Source organism: Coccinella septempunctata, chromosome 3 (assembly GCF_907165205.1).
Source record: "Coccinella septempunctata chromosome 3, icCocSept1.1, whole genome shotgun sequence".
In the NCBI taxonomy this organism is placed as follows: Eukaryota; Metazoa; Arthropoda; class Insecta; order Coleoptera; family Coccinellidae; genus Coccinella; species Coccinella septempunctata.
The window spans coordinates 7094396-7116328 of record NC_058191.1 but is presented as its reverse complement, the minus strand read 5'-3'; positions in this window follow the sequence as shown (position 1 = coordinate 7116328).

Here is a 21933-nt window from a genome sequence, read left to right as displayed (position 1 = left end):
TCCCGAAACTAATACATTTTCACACACCAAAAATCGCTTATAAATACAACATATTCGTACGTCGTAGGAAATTATTTTCAAATATCAAATGACAATGCTCTGTCAAATTCTAAACAGCGCTACCTACAGTGGAAAAAACGAACCTGATCCCATATCCCCACGAAATTAAAAACAAAATCGAATCAGTGAATACACCAGAGTTTTAGACATCTTAGTTAGGCCGTACAAATCTCGAAAAAAGTACTGACAAACGTGAAAGTTTGTTTACATATCGCAATTTTCAAATGATCTGTTTGAAGTTGTACCAGAACTTTCCACCTAATGTGTTATGAGTCAATAGGCCAAATTCTTTCATAATAAAACTAGCAATAAGGATAGCTGAAAGTGAAAAAGCATTAAGGGTCTTGAAGGAGCTTAGAGAAGCTCAGAATATCAGTTCCAATAGATCCTGAGGTAGGGAGACGCCTTTCAAGCCAGCAGAACAAAAAAGAATAGAAAGACATATAAGATGAAAACAACCGAAGAAACTACTAGAAGATCATATGAGTAAGTATCTGCACTATATTATATTAAATTTATTATATAATATCCCTATAGTATTATATAATATATTATATTTCAAAAATTTGAATTACCATGGCTTTTCGGAAATATAATGTTTCGCTTCTCTGACTGCAACTGAGCGCAAGTCGAAAACCGAGGTATTTGTTATGGCTTGTCAATATAGAGTGGGGATGGTATAATGGTATAAGATGGTATAAGACGAATATAAAGAAAATGGATACTCAAATAACGTGCAAGACATTTGTAATGCACATCCTGTCTGCTTGTACAGGGTTTTCCAATGTGGTCAATTATAAGGAGATCTCGCAAACTAGATGAGCTAAAACGAAACAGATGGCACTTTTCCAAGTTCTCTTTCAGAGAAATAAAGGATGGTCCTTCGTTTTACATTTATAAGCAAAACTTGAGGTTTTGAAGATTCGGAGTAGTTCCCATAACTTTTTTCAGAAACGTGAACTTTCTACTCCATACCTAGGACATATAGTTTGGACGGCGATTGAAGGATGTTGAGAAGGAATGAAAACTAACTACGTAATTGATCAAAGATTATTTCAGCCTGCAGAAGTATGCCTAGTCATCAAGTCCAATGAAATGTAGCATATCTATCTTGTTGCGGGATGCTGTAATGGCAGAATAAGGAGAGAAGAATGTTTGAGAGACTATTTAGTGAGTATTCGAACAAAAGCTTGGCAGTCTCAAGGTCTTGAGAAAACGGTCTCTCATAGGATTTGCCGTCAAATGGCTTTTCTCCCACATTGAAAAAAAAAAAAGAATAACAATAATTATCCATCCAACTTTCGTTGTTTCTCGAATACATGGAATAACTAAAATGGAATGCTTCTTATAATAGTAATTGACTCTCTTATTTTAACTCATTATCTTTATATAATCGAAGATAATAAGCATGTTAACAGGCTATTCTTCAGTTAACATTAATTGAATTGATAGACCAATCCACACCCAAAACCAATCTAGAAAATTATAAAAAACACACAACTCAACAAAATATCTGAAACCAAATGAATTTTTAATCAACAAAGTATATGTGCTAATGAAAAGTATGAGCAGAAGAAATTAAACTTAATGAGAAAAAAGCTCCTACTCACCATCTTCAATAGAAAAGCTACAAACAAACCCCCTTATTATATTCAAAGTTCCACAATCAAACTCCTTTCTAGTTACAAAAACTTAAAGAAATGGCCAACTGTGTTATTAATAAATGTCGCTTGCAATCTTTTGGATTATGTATCTTTTAGTTACAATTCGGATTCGGATCTCGATTTCCATTCAGATTTCATCTTCTCTAAACACATCGAAAAATTTTAGTTTCGAAACTGGTCCACTCATCAAAAGTCAGTCAGCTTGTGTCATTGGCAATAAGTATGTGATTTTTTATCCCCTCAGATATCCCGCTCTTATATGACTAGAGCAGGGTTCAGAAAACCAGACGACATTGAAGGATATCCTATTTTTCCAGCAGGAGATGATATCATGGATCAGAGAACGACTTTATTGCTTAATTTTCTTGCGGAGTTCTCATTACGGTAATTAACGAAACTCTCGGGGTCCATAATACGGTGTTCTTTCAAGTGAAAAAGTTATTATTCGCGCTGTCTTAAAGCCAGAACGAAAACTCAGACCAAGATGAAACTGAGATAATCCCCTTGCTCGCTTCTGAATGCGAATTGTATAATTGGTCATGATTTTTCTTGTGTAACTTATCTAAATTCGGCTGTAGATCTTTGGAAGAACTGCACTTGATTGAGATTAAGATAACAAAGTGAAAACTTACAAACAGGATGTTTCAAGTAAGGAATGCAATTTGGAAGAAAGTCGCTTACTATCTTAAAATTCTCCAATTGGCTCCAATAAGTTAGCCGAGAAGCAGTATCCCATGGACGTAGTGCTCACATGGTATATGCGAATTGATATATCCGTAATCAATTTCATTGGAAAACAGAATTCATCTTCCAAACATTTTCCAAATTGCCAAAAGTCTGTCAAGGGTGAAGAGAAGTGAGAGCTCAAAATTTTGTTTCATAATATACTCATTTCAAATTTTGTTTGAAACCCATCAAGCAAGGGGTCCGTGAAGTTAGCGAAAAGTTGAAAGCACTAATTCTGAAACTATGTTAAATATTTAGTGCTTAATTAGTGCCTATTAGTGCCGTATAAATCTTTGACAGCACCATTGTAGTTTTTGGGAAATTGATAATTCAAGTTCTTGGTGCTGACTTCACGCTCAGCACCAAGTTTTTCAAATTGCCATGAAATTATTATACTAATATCTAGTGCTTAATTAGTGCCTATTAGTGCATTTGGAACCAATGAAAAAAAATGAACGGTTTTCATAATATCACAGATTATTTCCTTTGGTGCTGACTTCACGCCCAGCACCAACATATTGGAATTTCGTGAAAATTTTTGTTGCAATAATTAGTGCAATTAGTGCCTATTAGTGCTTTTAAAACGGATGCGATATCATTTTTAGTTTTACAGTAATTGCCTGTTGCTTTTCGAACAAGTGTGAAGTTAGCGAAAAGTTGGAAGCACTAATTCTGAAATTATGTCAGATATTTAGTGCCTCATTAGTGCAAATTAGTGCCGTATAAATCTACGATAGCACCATTGTAGTTTTTGAGTTACACGAAAATATCTGTTTTGATAACGCGTAGCCATCTATGAAGAGGTATGCGAGTCATTCTCTGCAATAGATTCGTCGTCAGTGCGTCATTTTATTATCACCTAAAGCGGCTCACACATATACGACTTGGGGCGCCAATCTTGATATCGAAGAATAATTGTACTATTGATTTAAGGGGGCACAAAACTATTTTCTGAATTATTCAGATAATGTTTATATGAAGTAAAGGTTCTTTTTCTCAGATACTGCCTAAACTCTTTTTCCTTTTGTAATAATAATAATACTTTTTGGGTCATCGAGATGGAAAAAGAATATAGAGTGTATTATATACTTAAAAAAAATATCAGAAGAACCGTATTACTTTTTCAATATGGAAGTACGAAAATTCTAACAGAAAAATGTAGGCAGTATCTGAGAAAAAGAACCTTTACTTCATAAAAACATCATCTGAATAATTCAGAAAATAGTTTTGTGTCCCCTTAAATCAATAAAAACTTACTGAAGAAGTTAAATATTGATCTGACAGAACTGATAACAACTTCTGGTTATCAGTAATGAAGCAAATATATTTTCACAAATGAAACTTCCTTTATTGATTAGGCATGAATTACGCTTTCTGAAAATATATAATTGGGTTCAATTATTCCCAAAGAGAGGTTAGAATTGTAGATCTCATGAATATATTTTTTTGTTGCTTTTAATGAGAGCAGAAAACGGACAGGCTATGGCTCTTTCGTTCAAAGTAATAGGTTCACTGTTTGTTTTTTGTTTGCTTTTATTTGTTTCGGGAAAGATTCACTTATTCATCATAATAATTAAGTTTAAATGCTGTAATAAGTGATTGGGGATGGAGAATTGAAAAAATATTTTTCGCATTGAGTTTGAACGTATGATAAGTATAACTAACACTCACATGAATTTTGTTCGCAATGAATTTTAGCCATATCCTACGATCTATTATTGCGGTATAAAAAATTTCAAAGAATTTCGAATTCTGATTTGCAAATAAAGTTGCCTAAGTTTGACTAGCGGTAACTTCGACATTGCTTTGGTAATGCTGGATTTTCACCCCGAGATGTATAGCATTGTCCTTTACCTAGATATGCCACTGACGAAAATTATTCGTTTTTTTATTCCCTTCTTATTATACATGGTATTAATGCAGGATGGACAAACATTTCTGTTTTTCGATTAAGAATTTGGAAAAAGTAGAGGGCTAAAGGTATTTTAATAATAATAATAATAATAATAGGCCTTTATTACCAATTCAATGACACAATAGAAACATAATTTATCAATTACAACACTCACAGGGCGGAGTTCAGATGGGTGAATGCCCTCTGTTCTTCCACTCAAACCCTGATAAAAAAAGTTATTTAAAATTCATAATACAAAAAAAAATTCATAATACAAAGCACTGAGTCCCACAAAAAATAAGGAAACTTGATATCAAAGATTGACTCGTTATAAGTCAGAAAGAATTTTAACATCAACAAAACTAAATAAGACCCCGGTGTACCAGCCTACCGGCGCGCACGCTGTTCACTGAATAATTGATCAAAGACACGACACCTAAAAGCAGACACGGAAAGAGTTCGGAAATCAATGTATTGGTTGTAGAGTTTATAGATATTGAATGAAAAAGATCTCTCAAATAACGTTAGTCTATGGGGAGGGGACGAGATGAGGCCACGATTCCTTATATTCAGATTATGAATATCGGATCTAAATTTAATTTTCCTATGGAGATAAGAAGGGATTCCAGACGTCAACACCCTGTGATAAAGAACCAGTGCAGAAAGCTTGAACCTATTCATCATATTGAGCCATTTGATTTCATCGAGCTTATGACTTATTCTGTCAAATTTCCTGATACCATAGATGAATCTAAGACAAGAATTCTGAATTTTCTGAACCTTTCCGATAGTCTCCTGATCCAAACAAGCAAAATAAACTGCCGAACAATAGTTAAAACCAGAAAGAACCAATGAATTGCAGAGTGTAGCTTTCAAATCTCTAGGAAGGGAACGTCTGTGCGGATAAAGTAGGCGCAGACTCATTATAGACTTCTGGACACAAGATGCAATGTGGGTTCTGAACCGCAAGTTATGGTCCAAGAACAGACCCAGATTTTTCACACAATCTACTACCGGAATCATTACATTCGCGATCCTCAACTCAGCATTCAGACTCAAGGCACTGCAGATATCCCCATTACCGAAAAAAATGGCCTTTGATTTGGACGGATTCAAAGTGAGCTGGTGAGCTTCAGCGATTTCACTCATAATTTTGAGATCCTCGTTCACTCTCGCAATGCCCTGCTCTAACTGATCTTGAGGAAAACTATAGTATAGCTGTGTATCGTCCGCATAAAAGTGAGCAAGACAGTACTTCAAAAAAGTAATCATATAATGAGTATAAAGCACGAATAGCAGCGGTCCCAAGATCGATCCCTGAGGAACACCCAGCAAAACCTTCAAGGGATCTGAAATGTCATCACCAAACCTGACCTGCTGAGTCCTATCTGAAAGATAGCTCTTGATGAAAGCCACGGCACTCGATGAAAAACCTGTGAAGCGCATAATAGAAAATAGGACGTCATGCACCAACGTATCGAATGCTTTCGAGTAATCCAATAAAATAAGGACTGTTATCAATCCCCTATCCGAAGCGGTCAAGATGTCATCAGTCACCTTGAGTAGGGCCGTTGTACAACTATGTCCCCGTCTAAAACCCGACTGCTCCTGTGGAATCACACTATACTTGTCTAAGTGCTCCCGGATTTGAACAGCCAATACCTTTTCCAAGATTTTAGACATAGTTGGAAGAATACTTATAGGACGTAAGTCCCCATAACTTTCAACCTTAGAAGATTTGGGTATAGGTAAGATGATCGACTTCTTCCACAATTCAGGAAAGTAGCTTTCAACAATGCAACTATTTATAATGTGGACAACGAACTGCAATATAAACGGACAGCATAATCTCAGAAGTTGCGAGCCTATATCATCAATACCTCTCGATTCCGACTTGATCTCACAGAGATACTTAGATACTATGTCTTCGTCCACTAAATGGAACTCAAGTTTCTCCTCAAACTCACAGAATGAGTTACTGTCGTAGAATCTCATCACCTTCTCAGACTTCCCAATATCAACTTGTCTTTGAGAACCATTGAAGTAATCATTCATCTCATCTACATTAGTCAGACTGTCAGGAACATCAATCAGCTTTTTCGTTCTGTTGATATTCAAATATTTTAGCTGTTTCCACATCTCACTTGTATCAGCTCCACGAAAGACATGTGAGAAATATTTTTTCTTTTCAACTCGAATAAGTTCAGTGGTAGAATTTCGGAGCAATTTATAAGCGTTCCAGTGATATTCCGATCTTGTCTTCTTGAATTTACTCTTGGCGGCGTCTCTCTCCTTCATTAGCTCCTTAATATTAGAGTTCAACCAAGGCGCAGGAGGTTTCGTGATGCGCTTAGAAACATATGGGGCGTGTTTATTAAACAGATTTAAAATAACAGAGTTGAAATAATGTATTTTATCATCGATCTTACGTATCCTGAAGATCGCCTGAAGATCAGAGCTAGCTAGTTCCTCCTGAAAAACTTTCAAAGGAGAATTGAGTGAAATCTCTAAAAGTTGCGTATCGTTCAGTTCGCTCAGTTGTGAACCCACCATTCAAGGCAAAAATCGGCATATCGTGATCGCTATAGTGACAGTCCAAGACATCCGTACATTTGAACAGCTCAGGTTTATCTGTGAGAATATGATCAAGCAAAGCACGCTTTCTGGTTGGCTTTTTGACCAACTGATGTAATCCAAAAGTTTGAAGTGAGTTCAAATATGAAGATGAGTCAGAAGAATCAGGTTCCAAAACGTTGACATTCATATCCCCAACGACAATAAGATTATCAGCCAATGGCAAGGAAGCCATGGTGAGATTTTCTAGGTCATCAACAAGCACATGAGTACCCAATCTTCCCTCAACTTTAGGAGGCTTGTAAATCACACAGAAGAGCACTCTTTTAACTCCTCGTTCAAGTATAATGCATGTATTTTCCAAATTAAGATCCAAGTTGACGACTCGATAGTGTAAATTCTTTATTATATAGATACCCGTGCCTCCCCCCCTAGTAGTTCTGTCATTATGAACAAAATTGTATTCCTCAATTTCAAATGAAAATGTTTCATCAGCACGAAGCCAAGTTTCCGTAACACCAACCAAATCAAAATTATGATTCAATATTGTATTTCCGAACTCTGAAAAATTGGCAGAAAGCGAACGAACATTCAAGTGGGCACCGGTAAGCATAGGTTCTGATCCCCCATTCATGAGATAAGAGTAAGAAAAAAATCGATACTATATAAAGAGAAAATGAAAGAGAGAAAAAAAAAAAAAAATATTTAATAACAAAAATAAATAAAATTGGACCTTATTCGCCCGAACCAGTGCTTCCTCCTGCTACAACGGATTCCAGTCTCCCTCCACCCAACTTAACCAAATCAACATCAGATCTTATGAGCATCTTTCCAGAACCAAATTTAGCATAAATTTTTCCATTCGAAGTCCAGACATCCCTACCCCCGATCCTCTCCATAACACGTTTAAGAAGGGAGTAGTTATACTTTGTCAGATCCTCAGCAATGACCAGCTTAGTTCCCTTCAGCTTACTTTTATTTTTGAAGACAGTGTTACGGGACTGCAGTGAAGAAAAATGTACAATAATGGGATGCTAGGTAGATTGTTGGATCAGGATATCATCACATTTCAGATACTGTGCGTTGCTCTGAAAACAGAAAATCATTCTGTTTTTTTTTTTTTAATTTTAGCTATTACTTCTACATTTCTACGACGATGATTGATTTTTAGCCGGTGAAGTGATGCACAGGGTATTTTTTTTTCAAGTATTTATTGTTGTCCAAGGTGTTAACATAAAGGAGCGAAAATCGATATAATCGAAAACAATGAATGGAGCATAGAAATTGGTGGATTGAAAAGAGAGAATAGAATATATTCGCAATAATTGTCTTTGTAAAGAATTTATTCAGCTCATAATCATTTTATAACTGATGCCAGAAACGGTGAGTTATTATGAAAACTTATTATTTTTTTTCAGAACCGGCATGCACTCGAAAGTTTCCAATCAGTTTAAAGAACTGAATCTAAAGCTACAGTTTGACAATTATTGAAATTGGGAATATCTGTGCATGTATTCTAAGCTCGACTCATTGATATCGATTTAATCAAAGGGGACTTGATGAAGTATGCCAATTTGATTCATTAACTAAAAAATTCATGTTTTTTAGCCGCATTCAGAAGAAAACAATATACATATATATGATGGTTTTCTCTTCTTTTTTAGGTCGGAAGTTAATAACAGCAATTTGATGTCTGTCTCTATAAACTGGTTTTATTTACATAAGTTTCAACAAAATGTTACAAGAAATATTTTACTCATAAATAGGAATCGGAAATTAATGCTATTAGCTTCTAAATACTACTTATAATTACTTTCAATACAATGTGACAAAACGGAAAATCTAAATAAACAAAACTGTCAAAGGGAAGTCATAAAAATGAAACATGTTCACTTATACTTCTCGTCTAAGGAAATGTGAGTTTCATTTTTACACATATATATTTTTGAAATCTGCAGTTTTTTTCAATTCAAAGATGACAAATTCAATAAAGTTCACAATTTGGAAAGAAGAACATTGTCTCGTTATTTAAATCTACAAGAGAATATGTAACGGAGTTTTTTCGGATCTCCCGAGCGTCAGCAAAAAATAGCAAACCTACCCTGGTGGCTTCCAGTCCAAGACAAGATTCCTTTTTATCTAGGGTGTTAGCGATAGCTAGTGAAATTCAAATTCAGAGAAAGTTCATTCGTTGTCAAGGAACACAATAGGCACTATGTTACAACTCTGAGAATAAACCGATTCACAGAAATATAAAATGAATCAGTTCAGTAAAAATCTAAGTACAATAGGTGGCTTAGAAATAATTTACTTCACACAAGCAAAAGAGTGATATACAAATAGCAATGAGAAAGTGATGATTTCATGGTGGGTGCTGAACGGAAAGAAAAAGGAATCTGATATCAAACGCGCAACGGGTGTTACGGATTTGTTCGCCACCCAGAACCAAGACTTATAATTAACAGGCAATGAAGTCGGAACTCAGCAGAGAGAGGACTCGAGCAAGACGGTACAGAAACACAGTGTTTCACCTCTGAGTGCTTTCTGCTCCCCCGGATTTCCACACCAGCAGAGAATCATACTAGAAGTAAACGTGGACACTGGCAAATTAGTACAAAAGAACGGTGGTGTACTCCTGAGTGCTTTCTATTCCCCCTCTTTCACACCAGAAGATAATCGTACTAACATAATAAAAGCAATTATCGTTCCTAATATCAATTAGAATAGGTGGTACCTATGTAAGGAATTGAAATGCAAAGTTCTGTGAGAAGCCAAAGTCTTAGAGTATAAATCAGTCTTCAAGTGACCGTCATCTCTTATGATCCAGACATCCAAAAACGGAATTCTACCATTTTCTTCAATTTCATGTGTGAATTGTAGGTCACTATGAAAGCTGTTAAAAACTCTCAAAACAATTTCTATCTTATCACGAGGGACAGCCATGATTATGTCATCAACATAGACAAAGATAAATGGTATAAAAAAGTCTAATGACAACAGAACAAACTTGATGAGACTAGCTAATTCAGCTGAAACCGGTGAAGCCAGGTTGCCCATAGCCGAAACGTTGCGCTGCTGAATAAATTGTATATTAATAGTTCATTGTGACTGAAACCTTCACCTATACTAACATCCTAATGTTACCCCTAGGTAGAACAAAAATTGTGGCTAAAGATGAGTAAAGGTAGAAGCTGAGGTTTCCAGATAACAGTAAGGTGTGCTGTGTTATCTATGGACTCGTCTAAAGGGTTGGTCTCAGCAATTTCCCTTGCGCTCGGAACAACCCTGGAATCCTTCACGCAATCTACTGCGTCGGTAACAAAAAATGAATGATGGCAGAGTTACGGAAATAAGTTTAACGGCAAGGAATGCCAGCTACAAAGTTATGCTTCGACGTGCCTTGAGAGAAGACCGCAGATTTTTACGTGAAACGGTAGGTAAGCAGAATAATGAGAAACGCTTCTCAACACAGGACTAATTGAAATAAAGAATAATCGAAAATCTACGAAGGCGTAGAAGGGCCACATAATATTTTAAAAATATTTTTCCTTAAATTCCGAGTTCAAAGTCGGCATTTAACTAAATTCCGAGTTCAAAGTCGGAATTTAACAAAATTCCGAGTTCAAAGTCGGAATTTAACTAAATTCCGAGTTCAAAGTCAAATATATAAAGAGGGGGGGCCTGGGAGCTCAATGTTATTTTATGGTTACTATTTCAGTACTGGGGTGGGGGGAGGTTGTGCCCAACCTTACCTGTGTACGACCATAATTTCATAATTATTCAAAAACATGGACCTAATGACAATTTTCTCCAATAAAATACATCAAGTTCAATATTTATTAAAGAACAACGTGTTTATTTTGTGAAATCTGAATCCTCTCATGAATATCTCAGCATATTTGGAAATGAACCAATTCGTCATAGAGCAGCTATATGAGGTTTTCTCACCGTTGTAATGACCTCTTCATATAAGAAACATAAAAGCACACCGGGTGTACCTCGGGGTGTACTCATTTCTTGTTCATTGAGCCTCACGAGTACATAAGAGAAGGAAATTTTTTCATAAAATATCCGGAATATACGTAAAAAACAGTTATGTCTAAAAAATATTCATGTCATGTCATGTCTGTAAAAGGTTGTCATATCCTTGTTATGACCTTAAAACATGGATACATGGAATGGAAAATAAACATTCCAAAGACTGGAGTGAGATAGTTGCTTAGTGTCGCCAATCACAATTGAGAGAGTTGATTCGGATATCATTGGCGCATCAATTTTCAATACGAATAGACAGGACGCATGTGAATTTTTCAATATTCCGAGTCAATCGCTTGACAGGAAAAGACGTGCTACAGTGCTCCTAGTGCTATAAAAGAGAAAGCGGACGAGAAAGTCACAGTGCCGTAAAAGTGAAAGCGGAGGTGAAAGTGCCCACTAACCAAGCTACGGAATATTTGATTCCGTCTGTGAAGTTGTGTAGGTTCTATATTTGTTATCGGAATTTTAATTAGTTAAAATTTTCAAAGTTGGTGTTCATCCTAAGTGTCCAGAGAATTTTCTCGTTGGTACTGCAGAAAACATCAGGTGAGCTTATTTTTCGTATCTTTCTTTCTGATTTTTCTCATAGCGTAGAGAATTTTTGATGAGCCGTTTTGTTTTTATGCATGAGATACATTTTTCTTTTGTCTTGAAAAATTTTATTTCCAATTTCTTCGAGTAGCGAAGTAATTATTAATTAGATTCTAAAATGTCTGACCATTCGGACTGCGAGTCCGTAATGGAAGAAGACGCGCCAGAAATCGCTAATGTCGTGTCCGAACACGATATTTTGAGAGAGTAGAACGCAAGTTTGAAAGCGAGGGTGAATGAGTTAGATAGATGCGTATCTAGCTTAGTTGCTGAGATTAAAAATCTCAGGGAGAGGCTCGAGTTGCAGGAGGGAAATAAGGAAAGTCCTTACTCCAAAGCACTCAAGAAGAACATTATTTTGAAAAATGTCCAAGAAGTGAACTTACCGGTTCAAAAACAGAAGATGGAGGTGGTCAAAACCCCTCAAACCAAAATTTCCCCACCCGCCAAAAGAGTGAGAAAGGATAGCTCCTCGTCAAATGAAGAGGCAAACAAGAAAAGAGTCTTGGAAACCCCAGCCCAAGAGAAAACCACTCCAGTGGAGAGAAAAGAAAAAATCCCCCCAGTTACCCTGAGGGGTACGTCCGAATGGACGTCAATTTCCAACGCGTTAATGCGAAACGGAATAAATTACAGCAGAGCGACTACTGTGAAGGACGGAATTAGGGTCGTTCCACAAACCGCGGAAGACCACAGAAGAATGACGGACTTCCTTCATAAAATAAATAGGGAGTTTTACACTCTTCAACGGGAGGAAGAAAAGAAAATCTATGCGGTAGTGAGATATCTACCGCTGGATGCAGATATCCCGACGATCCTTGACGACCTCAAGGATCAAGGGATCGTCGATGCTGAGGTCATAAGAATGACCTCAAATATAACTAAGAGGCCGATGCCCTTATTGCTGGTTAAAACCCAGAATAAGGGTATCTTCGAGGTGAGAAGGCTCTACAACATGAACTGTGTTGTTGAACCTAAGAGAAGGACGACCGGGCCTGGACAATGTTACCGCTGTCAGCGATATGGATATGCCCAAAGTAAGTGCACTTTTCCATGGAGGTGCGTGAAATGCTCCGGTAATCACAGCTCCAAGGAGTGTACGCTCACCAGGGAGAACGAGGAGCGAAATGCCTCTTGTGTTCTCTGTGGAGAGCAAGGACATCCAGCCAGCTACAAGGGATGTAGCGAATGGAAATTGGTCACTAAAAAGACCAAGAGATCGCCAAGATCGAACCAGACCAGCTCGAGGCCAACACAAAATACACCGAGGCCATCCCCAAACTCTTCGGAAGTGAAGAAACCCCAGGAAACTGCAACCGAAGCAGTCAAAGAGACGAAGAAACCAGAGAAAAAGACGGAAAAGGCAAAAACCGTCAAAAAAGCCGAAACCAGAAAAGGAATTTCTGGAATCACTGAGGAACTGGATAAGTTCACGAAAAACCTCCTCAGCACGATGATGCAGAATCTGGAGAAAGAGATTGAGAAGAAGATGCAGCAAATTATTAAGAATATTTAATGGCTGACACGACGATAAAGAACAATCTCATAATCGTCTCTTGGAACGTCGAAGGATTGAGAGCCCGCAGATCAGAATTCGAAGAACTGATTGAAGAGAAGAGACCGGATGTCATAGCTCTTCAAGAAACGAGACTTAACCCCAACGTTCGGATAGCATTTCCCAATTACGATATTTACAGAAATGATAGACCTAACAGCACAGGTGGCGTTGCTATACTGGCTAGAAGGAATATGGATCACCATTTCGACCAAATATTCAATGGACAAGAAGTAGAAGCAATATCGATTATTGTGAATACTAATCGAGGGCAAGTGAAGATTATTTCAACTTATAAATCACCGGATAAGGACATGCTGGAAGAGGATCTAAAAATGCTACTAGAAGGAAGACACCCGAAAATCATAATTGGTGATCTTAACTGCAAATCGCAGGAATGGAACAGTAGGGTGGAAAATACAAACGGGAGAAGACTGAAGATTTATGCTGAAAAACTTAATGCAGTTGTGATAGGACCTGATATACCCACCTACATACCAAGAGTAAATGGACTACCCGATGTACTGGACATTGTCGTAATGAAAGACATCACTGAAGAAATCAGCATTGATACAATAGAAGACGGAACTTCAGACCACAATCCCATAGAATTCATAGTGGGACATGGCCCAAGAAACGAAGAAGAGACACAAACCAAGGAACGCACAGACTGGGAGAAATATAAGAATTTACTTCAGGAGAAAATCAGGGAAATTCCCCAAATAAACACCCAGGATGAATTAGATGAAGCAGTTGAAAAATTGGAAAATCATATAAAAGAAGCCTATGAAGAAAGCACCAAGAGAATAAGGAAACCAATTCCGAAACATTCACATGGAGATACGCCAAGGGATATAAAGGAACTTATAAAAAAGAACAGAAGACTCAGGAAAATCTACAGAACAACAAAAAGAGAAGAAGACAAGAAGAAACTGAATAAGCATAGTCAGATATTGAAAAATGCTTTAACAGAACTGCGTAATAACAGATGGCACCAGAGATTAAGGGAACTGAATACAATAGATCACTCGGCTTGGAAAATGCAAAAACGCTTACGACGAGAACATACAGTTATACCTCCACTGCATGGAGCAAACGGAATGGTATATACGAGACTTGAAAAAGCCGAAGCACTTGCCGACACAATTGAGAGAGAAGCCAGAATAAATTACAGAAATGATGATGACAATGAAGATCTAGAAGAAGAAGTGGAGGCAAACGAAGAACTGATGATGGAACCACCGGAAACCGAAATCATTCCAAAACCGGCTTCACCAACAGAAATCAAAGAGATCATAATGAAACTGAAAAACCGGAAAGCACCGGGAAAAGATAGGATAACGAATTATATGTTGAAGAAATTGCCTAGAAAAGGAATAGCTGCCTTGACGAATATAACAAACGGAGTGATGAGGACCGAATACTACCCAAAGAGATGGAAAACTGCAGAAATGATAGTTTTCAACAAGCCTGGAAAGGAACGGAAATTTCCTCAAAATTATAGACCAATCAGCCTACTATCAGCACTAGGAAAAGTCGTCGAGAGGGTTATCGCCAAAAGGCTGAATGAGGAAACAGAAATGTTGAAGATAATCCCACCCGAACAATTTGGATTTCGACGAGAACACTCGACTGAACTCCAATTACTACGGCTCATAGAATACGTCACCGAAGGAATGCAGACCAAACAGGCCACAGGATTAGTTCTGATGGATATCGAGAGAGCTTTTGATAGAGTATGGCACGAAGGCCTAATCTACAAGATGAAAAGAGCAGGATATTCGACCAAGCTATGCAAGATTATAAGGAATTATCTGAGGAATAGAAACTTTTATGTGAAGATAGATGGAGCAACCTCTCAAACCAGACAATTGGAAGCGGGAGTGCCTCAAGGATCGGTACTTGGACCTCTGCTTTACGTAATATACGTTTATGATATCCCGAAGAATGCTAGGAATATGCTCACCTTGTACGCAGATGACACAGGAATAGCGTTCAGACATCGACGCCCAGAGATCATACACCGGAGACTGCAGGAAGCCATAGATGAATTACTCAAATGGTGCATCAAATGGAAAATCCAAATCAATGGAAGAAAGACTCAAGCAATATTACTGCAAAAGAGAAGATTGAGGATGGAAGAAAACCTTGAAGTTGATGGACAAGAGGTTGAATGGAAAAATGAAGCAACATACCTAGGAGTGACGCTTGACAGAGGACTTACATGGAAAAACCACATCAAATGTGCTGTTGATAAAACAAAAGCCGCAATGAGTAAACTTTATCCACTCATAGGCAGAAGAAGTCATATGAATAAGAACATCAAGTTGACGATGATTAAAACTATTGCGCGACCACAACTCACATATGGATCGGCGGCATGGGGCTTCGCAGCCAAGACCCACATCAAGAGAATACAGGCCACTGAGAATAAACTCCTTAGAATGGCGATGGACGTACCCTGGTTTGTTAGGAACAAACAAATCTACAAGGACTTGGAATGGGAACCAGTTACAGAATTTATGAAGAGAAAGGCGGAAAGGATATTCGACAAAGCCAAACAACATCCAAATGAGGAACTACGAAGATTAGTCGACTACGATCCAACAGAAGAAGCTAGAAGGTCAAGAACCTACCACCGAAGACCGAGAGATCAGTTAAGGATTTAAATGTAACCAAAGAAGAGCTTAACCTATAAAAGCTATAGGCAGCATACAACTATCAACACGACTATGATCGTGTGAGAGTCCAGAAACCATAAGAGTCAACTGGTTAATAGGCAAAATGCCCGGAACCTATGAAGAAGCAGTTAAGGGTTTTTAGTGGGTCTCGAGCTCAGAGAGTGAGAATCCCCACACTGTTCCCCCTCAGCAGAGGGTGTGTTCGTCTGTTTGCAGATTTTCCCCCTGCTACACCAAAAAAAAAAAAAAAAAATTTTTCAATAAAACGCCACTCTCTTAGTGTCGCTCTAGACAGAGAAACATCGAATGTGTGGAGTACAAACAATTCTTTCGTAGCACCGAATGGCCATTCCATGTATCTATGTTCTAAGGTTATGACCTCTAATAGAAGAAAACTCAAATAATAATGTACACCCTGTGTACATAATTATCCATTCATCATAAATGTGGGAACACCTTGTATTATATGAATTTGAATATTTGTAGAAAATCAAACTGTAATTCAGGAACAAATCTACGTCGTCGTAGAACACCCTGTAGAAGTTCGGAACTGAATAAAATTCCGAGTTTGAAGTCGGAATTTAGTAAATTCCGACTTTGAACTCGGAATTTAGTTAAATTCCGACTTTGAACTCGGAATTTAGTTAAATTCCGACTTTGAACTCGGAATTTTGTTAAATTCCGACTTTGAACTCGGAATTTAACTAAATTCCGACTTCAAAGTCGGAATTTAAGGAAAAATATTTTTAAAATATTATGTGGCCCTTCTACGCCTTCGTAAAAATCATATAATCACCACTAAATACAGAATACTCGAAATCAGAATCAATCAGAATCTTTATCAGAATGAATGGATTTTTTTGTTTTGTTTTTGATGTAGCAGGGGGAAAATCTGCAGACGAACACACCCTCTCCTGAGGGGGAACAAGTGTGGGGATCCTCACTTTCCTGAGCTCGAGACCCACTAAAAACCCTAAACTGCTTCTTCATAGGTTCCGGGTATTTTGCCTATTAACCAGTTGACTCTTATGGTTTCTGGACTCTCACACGATCATAGTCGTGTTGATGGTTGTATGCTGCCTATATCTTTTAAAGGTTAATCTCTTCTTTGGTTACATTTAAATCCTTAACTGATCTCTCGGTCTTCGGTGTTAGGTTCTTGACCCTCTAGCTTCTTCTATCGGATCGTAGTAGACTAATCTTCGTATTTCCTCATTTGGATGTTGTTTGGCTTTGTCGAATATCCTTTCCGCCTTTCTCTTCATAAATTCTGTAACTGGTTCCCATTCCAAGTCCTTGTAGATTTGTTTGTTCCTAACAAACCAGGGTACGTCCATCGCCATTCTAAGGAGTTTATTCTCAGTGGCCTGTATTCTCTTGATGTGGGTCTTGGCTGCGAAGCCCCATTCCGCCGATCCATATGTGAGTTGTGGTCGCGCGATAGTTTTAATCATCGTCAACTTAATGTTCTTATTCATATGACTTCTTCTGCCTATGAGTGGATAAAGTCTACTCATTGCGGCTTTTGTTTTATCAACTGCACATTTGATGTGGTTTTTCCATGTCAGTCCTCTGTCAAGCTTCACTCCTAGGTATGTTGCTTCATTTTCCCATTCAACCCCTTCTCCATCAAATTCAAGGTTTTCTCCCATCCTCAATCTTCTCTTCTGCAGTAATATTGCTTGTGTCTTTCTTCCATCGATTTGGATTTTCCATTTGATGCACCATTTGAGTAATTCATCTCCTGCAGTCTCTGGTGTATGATCTCTGGGCTGTCTGAACGCTATTCCTGTGGCATCTGCGTAAAAGGTGAGCATATTTCTAGCATTCTTCGGGATGTCATGAACGTATATATCCTTGGACCAAGGATCGGTCCAAGTACCGATCCTTGAGGCACTCCCGCTTCCAATTTTCTGGTTTGAGAGGTTGCTCCATATATCTTCACCTAAAAGTTTTCATTCCTCAGATAGTTCCTTATAATCTTGCACATCTTGGTCGAGTATCCTGCTTCTTCATCTTGTAGATTAGGCCTTCGTGCATTACTCTATCAAAAGCTCTCTCGATATCCATCAGAACCAATCCTGTGGCCTGTTTGGTCTGCATTCCTTCGGTGACGTATTCTATGAGCCGTAGTAATTGGAGTTCAGTCGAATGTTCTCGTCGAAATCCAAATTGTTCGGGTGGAGTTATCTTCAACATTTCTGTTTCCTCATTCAGCCTTTTAGCGATAACTCTCTCGACGATTTTTCCTAGTGCTGATAGTATACTGATTGGTCTATAATTTTGAGGAAATTTCCGTTCCTTTCCAGGCTTGTTGAAAACTATCATTTCTGCAGCGGAGTGGATGTCCTTTTCATACCCACGGGTGGCGGGTGGAAACGGTATGCCATTCTTGTGCCGAAAATCGAGTCGATGAAAATGTCTTGACTCGGGCTTATCGGTACCAATGAACAAAAAATCGGTTTTTCACAGTCCCACTTTTTTCGAAGTGAAATTGGAATAAAAACGGTCCGGAATCTTTATGGTTTCGAACGATTTCGCAATTTTGAGTTGAATCAATGAGTTTCGGGAGAATCTTCTGTGATATGATCCAAATCATATTTACAAAACTACATATTTTAATTTATTTGATCTCGTGTAGTAAGAAGTGTGAATATTGCGTGATGTGAGTACCAAGGAAATCACCGTTTCGAGTGATAGTATTAAGGAAACAAAAATACATGTAAGAGTACATCACTCTGTAAAAGGCTGAAACTTTAAATATTCAGATCCTTCATGAAGCCGATGTTGAGGATAGTTGCACGACGGCGACTTCAAATCCAGCCCATGCCGCCTATTAGTTCTCCATATTCATGGCATCCAAATTCCTTTCATTTCACCCTGACGTCAAAATATACCCAAATAAACCCCATGATTGTGACTGATCGATCTCACATCCGGTGGAATGTCAAGTTGAGGAATTTGCATCACTCAGCGATTCCCTCATGAATAATGCAAGCGATACCGTACACTTTATGAATCTTTGAAATATGTGTCGCTTGGATAGAGCCGGTAAACAATATTTCATAATTCATTGAAAAAACTTGGTATAGTATAGAGGTTAGCTGTATCGTAATAACTTTCATGGAGTAATAAATCACCGAGAATCTCTATACATCGTGCTGAAATCGCAACATTTACGATAATGGATCTTCACTGACGAAAGTTGATGTACATTTTGTATAGATCTCTGATGTGAAAGCGTGAAAATTTCACGCTTTTTTCTACATCGTTCATTTAGAGGGTGATGTTGTATGGAAGGGAAGGGATTGACCTAACGGTGTAATGGTTCTATCTTATGTATATATGTGTGAGACATTCGCCACGGTGTAGGTGTTCTCCAATTTCGGTCGAGATTTGTTAGTTCTTTGTTGTTCTTTGTGTGGAAAAAGGCTCTGCAGCGGTTGGGAGAAACCGTGAGTGAGGGTTGTGCTTGATTGTTGGGAAACAATTATTGAATTTTTTTACGTATTACGCTTGTAAGATAACCAAGAGTTCAAATTCTGCATGCCGTCATCTGTGAACATATGAGGAGTGCAGATAACGATTAGGTATTTTGGGGAATTCCATGCAACACGTGATTCATAGACACATTCCTCACCTTTGTTTATTTTCCTTCGTGGGTTCACCTGACTTGACCTGGACCTTCCTGTCTATGTTTATAAAATAAAGTCTCCCTGGTCGGTCTCAGTGGAGTGAAGCGTGTGTCCTTTGTGTTTTATTCCTTTGAGCCTTTCATTATACATGCTCAGTTTTCACTTGGTTACGCTATTTGGGATACGTACACCATAATCAAAAATAAATAAACCATACAATAGAGGAATTGTTCACAACATCACAACTAAGATTAAAATGACCAACCAACAGGTCGAGGAGATTACACTGAGACAGATTTTAGACGAGATAAGGGACGGTAAGGAGGAGGTTAAGGATTACATATCCGCCACTGAAACGAAGTTATTGTTAGAGATCCAATCATTGAAAAAGAGGAACGAAGAACTGGAAACAGAGAATGAAAAGTTGAAGAACAGGTTAGAGAAGACGGAGCGCCTACAGAAAAAGAAAAATATAATCATTTTTGGTCTTGAAACGAATTCTAAATTAACATCGAAATATATCAGCACTGAATTAAACCGATTATTGAAAACTCGAGTTGAGACATCAGAAATTAATGATTGTTACAAGTTGGGGGATCTTCCAAATAGTCCTATCAAGGTAGAGTTCGTTTCTTATCAAACAAAAAAATATATATTCGATCATACTAAGAATCTGAGGGGTACTGCTGTGTCAGTTGCTCATGACTTGACACCTCAACAACGCCAGGAAAACAAGAAACTAAGGTCCTTTTTGCTAAAAGCTAGAAAGGATTCGACAGAGAGAACCTTTATCAAAGGTAATAAATTGGTGATAGGTCGAGGAGTATATGACCTGACAGACCTAGAACGCGAAGAAAGGACTGAAGAACGAATTACTACATCGGATACTGCATCCTCAGAGTACAGTGGTGGCAAAGGAGTAGAGGGTTCTGCACTGATGAACTCTGCGCCTGAGCCGTCGAAAAAAAAAGAGAATACCAGTTTCGTAAAATTGTTGATACCATCTGAAGCACCCAACAGGAAGTATATGCTAAGGCATAGATCCACAACAGAAAAAGATAATTAATTTAAAATAATTTATCATACACCTATGTCTTTATGCCAATATATATCAATATAACTCCTCTAAATAGACGATACAACATATAAGTAATAAATAGTTTATTTTCACTTCGACACAATTGCACATTTGTGGGTTTTCATCATGAATCGTTTCATTAAGGATTACGACAGCCTTGCGTATGATACAAAAATAATAACTAACTTAGAACATATTAAAGATTATAGCTTCATGGAAAGTCTCAGTATATTTCATATGAATGTAAGAAGTATCTCAGCAAATTATGATGAATTTGTTTTGTTTCTGGAGTCTGTTCAGACTACTTTTGATATCATTGTCCTCACTGAGACTTTCCAGATACAAAATATAAATATGTATGGAATTGTTGGTTATAGCATGGCCTACAATGAAGGCGATTACAACCAAAACGATGGTGTCTTGGTATATGTGAAGCATGGTATATCTTTCCACTATAAAATAATTGAGCTAGGGGAAATTAAATGCATGGATATAGATATTGAATGTTCAAATAAGGAGAATATTAAATTAACAGCGATATATAGGTCTCCAAAAACATGCGTACATACGTTCAATTTGAATCTCAGTAGATATCTAGAACAAATAAATGCAAAACAGCATATACTCATAGGAGATATAAATATTAACCTTATGTCCCAAGAAAATTTTGTGGAAGACTATAAGAATATCATGTATTCAACAGGTTTTATATCGGTTATAAATAAACCTACACGCCCTAGCAGTAAGAGCTGCCTAGACCACATATTTATAAAAAGAACATGTACGCAAGATGATATATATGATAGATGTAATGCTTGCATAATACATCACTTAATAACAGATCATTTCCCAACGATGATTTCCTTGAATGTATCAGTAAACAAATCAAAAGGAAGAGATAAACCAAAAATAAAAAGCTATATTAACTATAAAAAGTTGAGGAGTGATCTCGAGAGGGAAAATTGGTGTGAGATTTATCAAGGAAATGACGCAAATATGATGACCAATTCATTTATTCAGATCATTACAAATTATATTGAAAAAAACACACATAAGAAAACAATAAAAAATAAAAACATTCAACGGAAATTATGGATCACAGATTCTTTGATAAAATTGATAAATGAAAAAAATAAACTCTATTTGAAACTAAAAAATGACCCCAACAACGAAATATTGAAAAATCAGTATTCTAAATTGAAAAATGAAATACAGAAGAGAATTAAAATTGCTAAAATGGAATACATAAAAAAAATTGCTGAAACTAAAAACTCAGAATCCAAAATTGTATGGGACCAGGTCAAGACTGTCTGCGGTGAATCCAGGAAGGAAACATCGATAAAATGCATTAGAATCCATGGAGAAATTACTGAAAACAAAAATATTATAGCCAATGCATTCAACCAACACTATAGTACCATAGGGCAAGTATATGCG